General features: G+C 35.9%; 1 protein-coding gene across 2 annotated transcripts in view; it reads right to left on the bottom strand.

Annotated features, from left to right (window-relative positions):
- The window catches only part of Itgbl1 (integrin subunit beta like 1), a 249,915-nt gene that overhangs the window by 20,486 nt on the left and 216,783 nt on the right, over window positions 1-12,646 (bottom strand). The gene's annotated exons all lie outside the window — the stretch shown is intronic.

Raw genomic sequence — 12,646 nt, 5'->3', positions numbered from 1 at the left:
GCACAGCGAGGAAAGCCAGCATGAGAAGCACGTTCAAAACCCAAACCTGAAGTGTTCAGCAAACCTGTAACATGTTCCCTGTAACACGCTGAAGGTCAAACATAAATGCTAAGAAAGCTGGGAGTGAAACAGACAGTGGCTACCTCAGAGGTTGGCCACGCATATTATGCCATTTTTCTTCTTGTTTAATTAACCTTGAGGGTTGATGAAACTATTTAATACCTAATTTAGTCTTAATGTACCATTAAAGTGATAGCATCAAAGAAGAATATATAATGTATATAAAATATTCATATATGATCAGTATATATTTTCATTTACTTTAACATAATTTGGTAATTTAAAATGGGGGTAGAACACCATATGAGAAAAATCATAGGTATATTTCTGTTTGATAATTTAGTGATTATTTGTGGCCAATTCTCTAGTTCATAAAAATCAGTTTAGCATGGAACAAACATCAAAACCCATGATCTCCTCAGTTTTATTATATTTAGCCTGAAATCTCAAAGTACAAGCATATTGCAGAGTGAGCTTGATTCATGCCTCAGGAAGCCTCTCAGTGGGATTGTTTCTTTAGTTGTTCCCTGATGCTAAACACTGACTTCTCAACTTATCTCTTTGTTTTAGAAATACTACATGTTGACTGCCACATTGTGCCCATTTGAAAGGATAAGAAATTGAGATATCACTGGGGTCAAGCAGTTGTTCATGGTGAGCCAGCAAGTTAACATTAGAATCAAAATTCACATGCATTCTCACTGACCTTAAGCCTTGTTCACCTAACTATTAAATCATATTGTATCCTAATGTAGCACCATGACACCACACAAGAAGAAACTTTCTTTTGTCAGAAATAGGGCTGGTTTGCCAGCAATTCGTCTGGATGACAGTGCTCCAACATCTGTTACTTTCAGTCATTAGCCCAGCTATCATATTTACACACCCACGGACATGATACTGTGATGCTTCAGGGACATCGCTGCACTTGTCTCTTCTTATAGACGTGTGGCATTGCTGATGATGAAGGAAATAAATGGTATTTAGATCATACAGTCTCAGAGCTGAAGTTGCAGATGATCTAATGCAATGATGCAGACTTTCTGTCACGGCTGGTGGGGCCAGTGTCCACCTAGACTATTATGAATGATGAGACATTTTTTTTTTCCCTTTTTTTTTTTTTTCATTTTTCTTTTTTTTTTTTATTATTATTTTTTTATTATTTTATTCTTGTTACATCTCAATGTTTATCCCATCCCTTGTATCCTCCCATTCCCCCCCCCCCATTTTCCCATTATTCCCCTCCCCTATGACTGTTCCTGAGGGGGATTATGTCCCCCTATATATTCTCATAGGGTATCAAGTCTCTTCTTGGCTACTTGCTGTCCTTCCTCTGAGTGCCACCAGGTCTCCCCCTCCAGGGGACATGGTCAAATCTACAAGTAGAACAATATGATAGGCAGATTTGGGCCCAGGGGTCCCGCTCAAACTAAGGCACCAGCCAAGGACAATACAGGAGGTAAACTTTAAACCCCTTCCCAGATCTAGCCAATGGTCAGAATATTCTCCACAGTTGAGTGGAGAGTGTGATGAGACATTTTTAATCCATTTTTTGCTGGATTCTGAACAAATCTTCTTTCTACTTGCTCTACCTTCAGCAGAGAAGGGCCCCTTCGTAAAAAAACAAAAACAAAACAAAACAAAAAACCAACAACAACAACAACAAAAACCCTGCTTGGCCTTTAGTGGCCAGAATGGAGACACATTAAAACCTATTTATAGAGTTATGATTATCAAGCAAAGGCATAGGCTCCAAGATGAAGCAGAACACTCAGCACTGCACAGAGCAACTGCAACCTGTGTCTCAGATGGCCCTGCTATCCAGGCTGCCGCAGAGGCGGTGATCCAAGTGAATTATGACCAGAGCTCTTCGTACAATATTCGCCTCCACAAATAATGAAGCATATAGTTAGTGATGGCTGCACACTGAAGACACAGACATTGTCCACATACCTCACTGCTTCCTGCTCTTGCTTTTTTATCACTTCTTCTATAGAATGCACCAGGGTTGGGGAACCAGTGGAAATGTGCGCTCTCTATGACACCATTGCCCTACTCATGCTTGGTCACATATCTTGTCTCTCATCTAGTGTCATTTCATTACTAAGGCACTAATTACAACCTTGTACTAGATAATCGGTGCCTAAATCTTGGCAAAGCAGTGAGATCTTCCCAGTGTAAACTACCAGTGACTTTTTGCTTGTGTTGGCGGTTAGCAAATGTCTCAGCTACTGAGGTAGGAAGAAAATGGTAGGTAGATGTATTGTCTTAATTGAAGAAGAATTTGGATTTAATCTATTTCTTTTATTTAAGAAATAATACTGTTTTATAAATTGTTCTAAAGTTTTGACAATATGAATGTGGTTCCATAAACTACCATAAATTAAAATTATCACAAATAAGAACAAAAAAGAATGATGGCATAAATGTCTAGTGCTAAGAAGTGCTATTTGTGATGTGTTAATAAAAACGATAATCAATCTATGTCAAATAAATTAAGACAAATAGCTGGTTTATAAAAGGTTTTAAAAACCCTGAGTGATAAGAAATTACCATATAAGCATATACAGGGGGAGGAGGTCCCCCTCAGTCACAGTCATAGGGGAGGGGAGTAAGGGGAAAAGCAGGAGGGTGGGAGGAATGGGAGGATATGAGTGATGGGATAACAACTGAGATGTAATATGAATAAATTAATAAAATATATTTTTAAAAAGATATACAAAAGAAAATTAATAGAATTTTAAAAAAAGAAAATAATTCAGTCACCCAGCCATGGTGGCACACACCTTTAATTCCAGCATTTAGGGAGGCACAGATGGTGGATCACTGTGAGTTCGAGGCCAACGTGGTCTACAAAACAAGTCCAGGACAGCCAGGAAAACCCTGTCTCAAAAAAAAAAAAAAAAAAAAAAAAAGAGTAATTCTGTCCTCATATGGGTCACCTAGTAAAGGGAGTATGGGCTGACTCTGACATGGACTCTGTTGCTTGCTTTTTGATCACTTCCCCAGGCAGGGCTACCTCACCAGGGCACAGGGGAGGAGGATGTGCTCAGTCCCTCCCGACATGCTTGACCCTTGATGTGCTTGGGTGTGAGGGTGGCTGGGGCTTTCCTTCTTTGGAGGAGTAGGGGAGAGGTGAAGGGGGAAACAGGGAGGAAGGGCGAGACCAGGAGGAGAGGAGGGATGGGGCTATAACCAGAAGGTAAAGTGAATAAATAATAAAATAAGTAAAAATATATTAATTTAGTCAATATAATCAGTATTGACCTACCAAAACTTATCTTAAGTGTTTTCTACATTAATTTGAGCTACTTTTATTAAATATAGTTAACCTAGAAAGTTATTTAGCTTTACAAAAAGCCAGTCTAATGACACTATATAAAAGACAGTAATGCTTGTTATGCAGATTTTAAGGCTTTTATACATTAGTAAAGAATAATAATTAAGGAATGAAGATATCTAAGAGTAAAGATAAAAATAGATTTTAGGCATTTCACATCTGATATCTAAAACCCATAAACATCCTAGTTCAGGTATTGAAAAATGCACACAGCTCATAGATCTATGTATAGCTAATCATTTAACAGATTTAAAATACATCTCATTTAAATAAAATCTTAATTTGGACTTTTTGTTTTTACTATATCATCAAGATATAAAACATTTTAATTTGAAGGTATACATATGTTTGTCTTAGACCAAATAATACTTAAAGACATTGACTTTGGCTGTTAATGGAGATTCCTGGGAAATACTTAGCTAGTATCCATAATACTAGCACTATGAAATAAAATAAAAGACTAATGTATTCTAACAAACTAACAAATATTTATTGAGATTCCGTTTTACGTAAGGTTCCGGAATGGGAGTATCTTGCTGTACAGAAGAGCCACCTCTACATATCCTGCTTCTATAAAGAAGTTGTTTCAATTCACTAAATACTTATTATAAATAAATTGTTGATAAGGAGTATATTAACAAATATTAAATAACTTTGGATAATTTTTTCTGGCTCTAAGAATGACCATTAGTATAAAAACAATTTGAATAATATTAGTATATGGAAAGTCAACTCTTCCCAATAATTGCTTTATTAAATATAGAAAGAGTTGAATTTGCCTAAGGCTTTCTTTCCTTTTTAGTTCAACTGTATATGAAACTATCTCAAAAATCTTAAAACATTCATTAATGAAGGAAGCTTAAATTTTTACATTGTTATGAATATTTAAGGCCATTTTAGATATGACCATATGTTTATTACAAACTCTGTTCTGTGATTACCAAATAATCAGCATTTGCACATTTGTACCATTGCTAGTCATGTCTACATAAATCCTCACATACTCTCCCATAAGGCAATGCACTGCTTTTAAAATAACCATGGTCTCAGAAAACATGGTGTCATGCTCTTCTCTGTAAATAAGCAGAATCAAAATCAGAAGAAGGACGGATCAACCCCTTTCTAATATGAGAATGTAAGCTCAGTGGTTGTGCTTAGAGAAATATGTAGGAGCTAAAACAAAGGGAAACTCAGATGAGTGAGAGACAAAGTGTGTTAAGCTGCAGATGAGCAGCGCAGCAGTGCATCGCAGAGCAAGAAGCTCAAGAGAGACCGTTGTTCTTGAAACTCCATTCCCATCCTGACCCACTGCGATTCTCTGGGCACACCATTAATTAGCAATCCCTTCAGTGACTACACTGGTCAGTTTCCTGAATCATCTTGCCCTGTGTCTCAGAAGTCACGTACAGTAGGCTCTCCTTTCTTTTCTTTTCATATTTCTACGGGCTGTTTTTAGCTGTTTATTGTTTTTGCTCAGTGTAGCCTGCTGGATTTTCTTTTTTGTTTGTTTGTTTAAAGTTTTTTTTACACATAAATGCAATAGACTACATACAACAAGAAGAACCACAAAACAACCAGCAATTATATAAGTGTTACATCCGTAGTGTTTTGGTTATTTGTATTTGTCAACCTTGAAGAAAATATCTTTCCTATCTTGGTGATTCTAAAATTCTGAATGTAAATCGCTATCTATTATATCTCATTTTGATCAACTTAAAACATCTATCTAGACCTAAAATTAACTTACCCCCTAAACAACTAGGCTTAATTGTAAAACTAAACTATCTGGTCTTCAACCCCATCAGAGACATGAGAAGGAATAAAACTTAATTACCTAAGTAAACATGAGGTACAGGTTAGCAGCTTTCCAAAACGAAAACAATGACAGAGACAGTTTGCTGCCAGAACAGTCACCCAAAACTCTCTATAATGTTGGAGCATCATCTTCAGCCTTCTGGCTCAATATATCTGACAGACATATTTGTGAGGCAGGAACTATTGAGGAGTTGCTTACCCTGTCTTGGCCAAGTTTGGCCATTGACTCTGCCTGCATCCAAGCTTGTCCTTTTTTGACAGAATTCTGTCTGTGGAAGAAATGAGGACATTTTGCCCAGTGGCTGTTTTGCCACATTTGAAGCTGTCTCCATAAGGAGGTTGTTTGATGCTCATCTTCTTCTTTGATGCAGACTGGGTATTGCCAGAAATTAACCTGTCTTATTGTCAAAGAATCTTAAAATAATAGAAACATCTTTAAATGCCATAAGTTAGGCCTTATCTAACTATTTTACTTTATCTATCTATAGAATTATATCTGTTAAACCTAGGATATATATTCTTGTGATAAAAATAGACTAGTGATTGACATTATTTGATCGGCTAACAATTAGCTTGTATTACTTAACTATTTTAAAAGACCTGCAATAGCACTTTCAAAGCATTGGAAGTAACCTTGCACCATAATTGAGTTGTATGGGTACCAACACCTCATCTTAGAGTAATGTGTGAAGACTAATCATCTCATCTTAGAGTAATGTGTGAAGACTAATCATAAATTTGATTCCTATATTAACGTATCAAAATAAAACTTATTTTGTATTAATATGCAAAAATCTATACAAATGAATAAAAATAACCTTATTTGTGTGTAAAAATTAAGACTTAAGTTGAGGAGTCTTTATACAGATATGGAATCTTGGTTTGTCTTCAAATCCACTCTTGGAAACTTTTTTCCTGTATTTTTCCAAGTATAATCTTGCCCTCAATATTTTTAAAACTATATTACATGAAAAAGGTTCTCAAATATTTCATTGAACTAGACGTAGTCCCTTTGAATGCTCTTATATTCTTTGATAAAATGATAATCGTTCTACAAAATGTTCCAGTCAATCTAAATAATATTCTATAATATAATCATATCATGGCTAATAAGGAGTAACCAAAATCAAAATGAAGACAGAAACATGTTTGTTATAGTCATTATTATTATTACTGCAAATGAATAAAAATAAGATTAAACCAAACAGAAAAGGAGATAATACATGTTTTTATAAAAATAAAATTACAATTTTATTAAAATACTAAGACATATAGTAAAAGCATATTAAATGAATAATTTTTTGCATTCCAATAGTAAACCAAATCTAGCATAAAAATTTTTCTTATATACATGAATATATTAGCAACACAAAACAAATGAACTTAAACTGTGTTCCTGCATTACGTCATCTCTAAGGTCTTAAGAGATTTATCATTTTGTAAAAGACATACTGTATTGCAGAATTTGAAGGAAGTATTTTTCATGAATATACTAAATTAATGTGGTACTAATTGAAATGATAGATTTTTTTAAAACACAAAATTATTCTCAAATAAATATTCAGGCATCTTATACAACAAAATAAATACCTGTGTGCATGTGTGCATTTTTATTAATTTCTTGAGATAGAGTTACCCTGTGCAGCCTAGGCTGTCCTGGACTCACTTTGTAGACAAGGCTGGTTTTGAAATTACAGAGATTTGCCTGCCTCTGCCTCCCAGAGTGCTGACGTATGGGCCCCAGCACCTGGCTGTATGTGTGTATTTTTTGAAAAGGATAAGGAGAGTAGTCTCCTGTCAGACAAAGATGAATCATATGAAATACAATCTAATTAAATGCAATGTCCCACCCCCACTGTAGTAAATAAATTGGTAATAATGAAAATGAAGAAAAGAAAAAGGAAATATAAAAACACTACCTTAATGATAATAGTTTCTTAATATTATCAACAACACTTGAACACGTTTAAGACTATTAGACATAAACATTTTGTCAGTTCAGCTCAAATTCACACTGGAAAACTTTGCCAGTGAAATATGGTATAAAAGATATAACATAAAAAACACACAAAAATAAAACAAATAATATTGTGCCATGGACTAGTAAAGGCAGAAATATAAATCATGCAAAACACCACTAAGGATTATTGTGATTCTGAACAGAGTAGATCAGTTACTATACATCAAACATTCATAAAAATAAGTTGCATATATATATCAGCTTTAAAAAAACAAAATATTTAAGTAGAATGTTAAAGAAAAAATTACATTCAATACTATTGACAGTTTTAATTAGTTCCCAGTTGACGTATTTTTATTTATTTATTTAATCATAAACAAAATCTCATCAGAACTTCTATACAGACTGCGAGCAAAGATATTTTTAGAATGAAAGTAACAAAAATTAAACCACCGTTGAACAAGAATGCAGAAAATCTTTTTCTAAGATGCCATGGCTTGTTTAAAGGAGGTTGTGTCTGAAGGAAAGAGGAGACCAACAAAATCAGCACAGACTAAATAGAGAAGCAAAGTTTAGAATAGTCAGCATTCCATTAGGATGAGATGGCTGTGGGGCATACAGGAAAGACAGTGTTCTGCATACATGGTGTTGGGTAAATAGCTATGAAAGAAAATATTAAGAATTTGATAGGAGTGTTAAATTCACTAAAAGTATTGGTAGTGCAAAAAAGAATGAGAGATGAAATCAGCAAAACAGATCAGGCAACTGCCTTCTATCTGCAATACACTGTAAAATGACAACAAATATATACAAACATTAAAGATATGGGCAGGTCAGCTGGAAGGGTGATTCTGCATGTGGAAAGTTGATAAGGACCAAAAAAAAAAAAAAACATGAAAAAGGCCTCCTCTAACTTAAACTAAAACTCAATGATGTTCTACCACAGACCTGTCAGATTAACAGGAATTTGAAAACGGACCACAATAAACACAGGAGATGGTCTTGAAGTGGAAGTCTTATACAGGTTATAAACATGTAGAATACTGTGATTGTTTGACATAATTAAGTAATGTTGGTATGAAGATTCTAGAAACCAACAGTGGTTATATTAAACTTGATTATATTAATTTTATAAAAACATACATCTTTGCACCAGGATGTATTTCAAAACACTCTCAACAAAACTCTTCCTTATGATGTCATAGGAGAAATGCCTCAGATGTTCAATAACCATGGACGGCTTATACACCTTAATTGGAACACCACAGAGAAATTAAAATGCTGATAGATGCAGCATATGATTCTTATCCTTTTGTTTTTAAATTGTACGTGTGTGTGTGTGTGTGTGTGTGTGTGTGTGTGTGTGTACACGTGCACACACACGAGGTTTTCATCCCCAGTAGTAGGAGTTATAGACAGTTGTGAGCTGCCTTATGTGAGTGCTAGGAATACAACCTGTGTCCTCCTTAGGGACAGGAGGTAAGCAGAAAGACTCCTGAGCCTTCTTCCTAGCATACAGTAAAATAAGAATCTTCAAGAAAGCAGTCACTTGTAGAATCACACATTAAGTTTGCTGGTGTCCTTTCCAAACAAGCAAGTCTAAACACTGCAGTACTTAAGAACATTGTCTTGGGGGGCGGTGGAGGTGGGAAACTTGAAGGAAAGCACGGATGTGATTACTCTGAAGGAAATGACATCTTCACAGGGGAGGAAGCATGCTCCTGGGGCGCAGAGGGAAAGGACTCACTAGCATGGAGGCATTATTCTATTTCTAGGACTAAATGTTTGCTTATATCTTATGGGCTTAATATGTTATTTTTAAAATATTTACACTTTCTTTATAAGTAAGGACGTTTGATTGCATGTGTGCATATTTAAAAACCCATGGACTCGGTGCCCACAGAGGCCAGACACTAGTATACTGGTAGAAGATCTACAGATGATTGTGATCAGCCATGTGGGTGCTTAGAACAAACCTGAGTTCTCTGCAAGACTAGAAATTGTTTTTTAACCATGGATCCATCTCTTCAGGCCTTAATATGTTATTTAAAAGGTTATTATAGCCTAAGGCATTTTTTAAAAGACATTCAGTTTCTTTATTGAACCGTCTTTAACTAAATCAATTAATTCAGTAAAGTCATCATTTAAATGTAAAAGTTTGAATCACAAAATATTGAGAGGAGAATTGTATGGTGTTTTCCTAACCATTAGATGGAAAAGGCTGTTACAAACATGACATGAAAAGTTTTCAGACAGGAAATGTAAAGGGAAGTATTGATAAATTTGATTTTTAAAAGTCACTACTTAATTTATTTAAATCAAACTATAGCAAAGCAAGGAAGTTGTATAAATAAAGCATATTCCATAATCATCCTAAATAATCATCCCGCTAGGTAAACATTAAGTATATTACATATGTACATATATTATATATTTATGATTTCATGAACATACATTTAAGAGCAAATGAAAATGATGAATAGTGAACATAAAAGGGGAAATTCACAGCAGAAATAATTCACACTGCTGAAAACGGAAAACTGTCTGGAGGAATTTGTTCTTGGAAAGTTCATCTCTGATAGAAGCTAAAGGTCTAAAACTTTCCAAAGATTTACTATGAGAAACTATGAAGGCAAAATTTGTTTCTCAGTTTATCTGTCCCTCGTTCCTTCTTCCTTCCCTCTCTGCAGTTATTTTTGATTCTCCGTTCCCTTCCTTGCTCTTGTAGTAATTTGCCAAGTGCCCATAAACTTGTACATACAAATCTACACACGTCTATTTCTCACCTCACACTAAGGTGTTTGTATGATAAATATCATCTTTCTTTTTTTTATTTCTTATTTTTATTTTGGTTTTTATTTTTTTATTAATTTATTCTTGTTACATCTCAATGGTTATCCCGACCCTTGTATCCTCCAATTCTTCCCTCCCTCCCATTTTCCCATTATTCCCCTCCCCTATGACTGTTCCTGAGGGGGATTACCTCCCCCTGTATATGCTCAAAGGGTATCAAGTCTCTTCTTGGTAACCTGCTGTCCTTCTCTGAGTGCCTCCAGGTCTCCCCCTCCAGGGGACATGGTCAAATGTGAGGCACCAGAGTACATGAGAAAGTCGTATCACACTCTCCACTCAACTGTGGAGAATGTTCTGACCATTGGCTAGATCTGGGTAGGGATTTAAAGTTTACCGCCTGTATTGTCCTTGGCTGGTGCCTTAGTTTGAGCGGGACCCCTGGGCCCAAATCTGCCTATCGTAATGTTCTACTTGTAGGTTTCTAGGACACTCTGGATCCTTCTACCTTGCTATTCTCCCGTGCTTCTCTCATCTAGAATCCCAATAGGATGTCCTCCCCTCTGTTCCAGTTTCCTGGTAAGTGAAGGCTTTCGTGGGACATGCCCCTTGGGCTAGTATGCAGATATAAGTGAGTATATACCTTTTGAGTCTTTCTGCTTCTGGGTTAACTCACTCATTATAATCATTTCGAGCTCAATTCATTTATTCACAAATTTCGGGAATCCCTTGTTTTTAATAGCTGAGTAGTATTCCATAGTCTATATGTAACACAGTTTCTTTATCCATTCTTCTACTGAGGGACACTTAGGCTGTTTCCATGTTCTGGCTATTATGAATAAGGCTGCTATGAACATGGTTGAGCAAATGTTCTTGTTGTGTGCTGGAGCTTCTTCTGGGTATATTCCAAGGAGTGGAATAGCTGGGTCTTGCGGAAGCCCTATTCCCAGTTTTCTGAGATAGCACCAGATAGATTTCCAAAGTGGCTGTACTAGTTTGCATTCCCACCAGCAATGAAGGAGTGTTCTTCTCTCCCCACGTCCTTGCCAGCATGTGGTGTCGCTTGAATTTTTGATCTTGACCATTCTGATGGGTGTAAGATGGAATCTCAGAGTTGTTTTGATTTGCATTTCCCTGATGACTAAGGAGGTTGAGCATTTCTTTAAGTGTTCTCAGCCATTTGATATTCCTCTGGTGAGAATTCTGTTTAGTTCCAAGTCCCATTTCTCAATTGGGTTATTTGGTTTGGTGGTGTTTAATTTCTTGAGTTCTTTATATATTTTGGATATTAGACCTTTGTCATATGTAGGGTTGGTGAAGATCTTTTCCCAGTCTGTAGGCTGTCGTTTTGTTCTCTTAACAGTGTCTCCTGCCTTACAGAAGCTTCTCAGCCTCATGAGGTCCCATTTATTAATGGTTGACATTAAAGGCTGGGCCGTTGGTGTTCTGTTCAGGAAGTTGTCTCCTGTGCCAATATGTTCCAGGCTCTTCCCCACTTTTTCTTCTAAGTGACTTAGTGTCTCTGGTTTTATGTTGAGGTCTTTAATCCACTTAGATTTGAGTTTTGTGCAAGGAGACAAATATGAGTCCAGTTGCATTTTTTTACACATAGACCTCCAGTTAGACCAGCACCATTTGTTGAAGATGCTATCCTTTTTCCATTAAATGGATTTGGCTTCTTTGTCAAAAATCAAGTAACCATATGTGTGTAGATTCATATCTGGGCCTTCAATTCGATTCCACTGATCAACCAGCCTTTTGCTGTGCCAGTACCATGCTGTTTTAATTACTATTGCTTTATAGTACAGTTTGAGATCAGGTATGGAGATTCCTCTGGAGCACCTTTTATTGTACAAGATTATTTTAGCTATTCTGGGTTTTTAGTTTTTCCATATGAAGTTCAGAATTGAACTTTCAATGTCATTAAAAAACTTTGTAGGTATTTTGATAGGGATTGCATTGAGTCTGTAGATTGATTTTGGTAGGATGGCCATTTTTACTATGTTAATTCTCCCGATCCATGAGCAAGGAAGATCATTCCATCTTCTCATGTCATTTTTAATCTCTTTCTTCAGAGTTTTGAAATTTTTTTCAAACAAGTCCTTCACTTGCTTAGTTAGAGTAACTCCTAAATATTTTATATTGCTTGTGGCTAATGTGAAGGGTGTGGTTTTCCTAATTTCTTCCTCTGCAAGCTTGTCATTTGTGCATAGGAAGGCTACAGACTTTTTTGAGTTAATTTTGTATCCAGCCAATCTGCTGAAGGTGTTTATCAACTTTAAGAGTTCTCTGATGGAATTTTGAGGGTCACTTATGTACACTATCATATCATCTGCAAATAGGGATAATTTGACTTCCTCCTTTCCCATTTGGATACCCTTGATCTCCTTTTGTTGTCTTATTGCTCTGGCTAGAACTTCGAGTACTATATTGCAAGTATTTTATTTAGTATTTTTGCATCGATGTTCATAAGAGAAATTGGTCTGAAATTCTCTTTCTTTGTTGAGTCTTTGTGAGGTTTAGGTATCAATGAGACTATGGCCTCATAGAATGATTTTGGTAATGTTCCATCCTTTTCTATCTTTTGGAGTACTTGAGGAGTATTGGTATTAGCTCGGTCTTGAAGGTCTGGTAGAATTCTGCACTGAAACCATCTGACCCTGGGCTTTTTTTGGTTGGGA

Source organism: Acomys russatus, chromosome 18 (assembly GCF_903995435.1).
Source record: "Acomys russatus chromosome 18, mAcoRus1.1, whole genome shotgun sequence".
NCBI lineage: Eukaryota > Metazoa > Chordata > Mammalia > Rodentia > Muridae > Acomys > Acomys russatus.
Note: the sequence above shows the minus strand (reverse complement) of the source record. Positions and strands in the feature narration are given on the sequence as shown.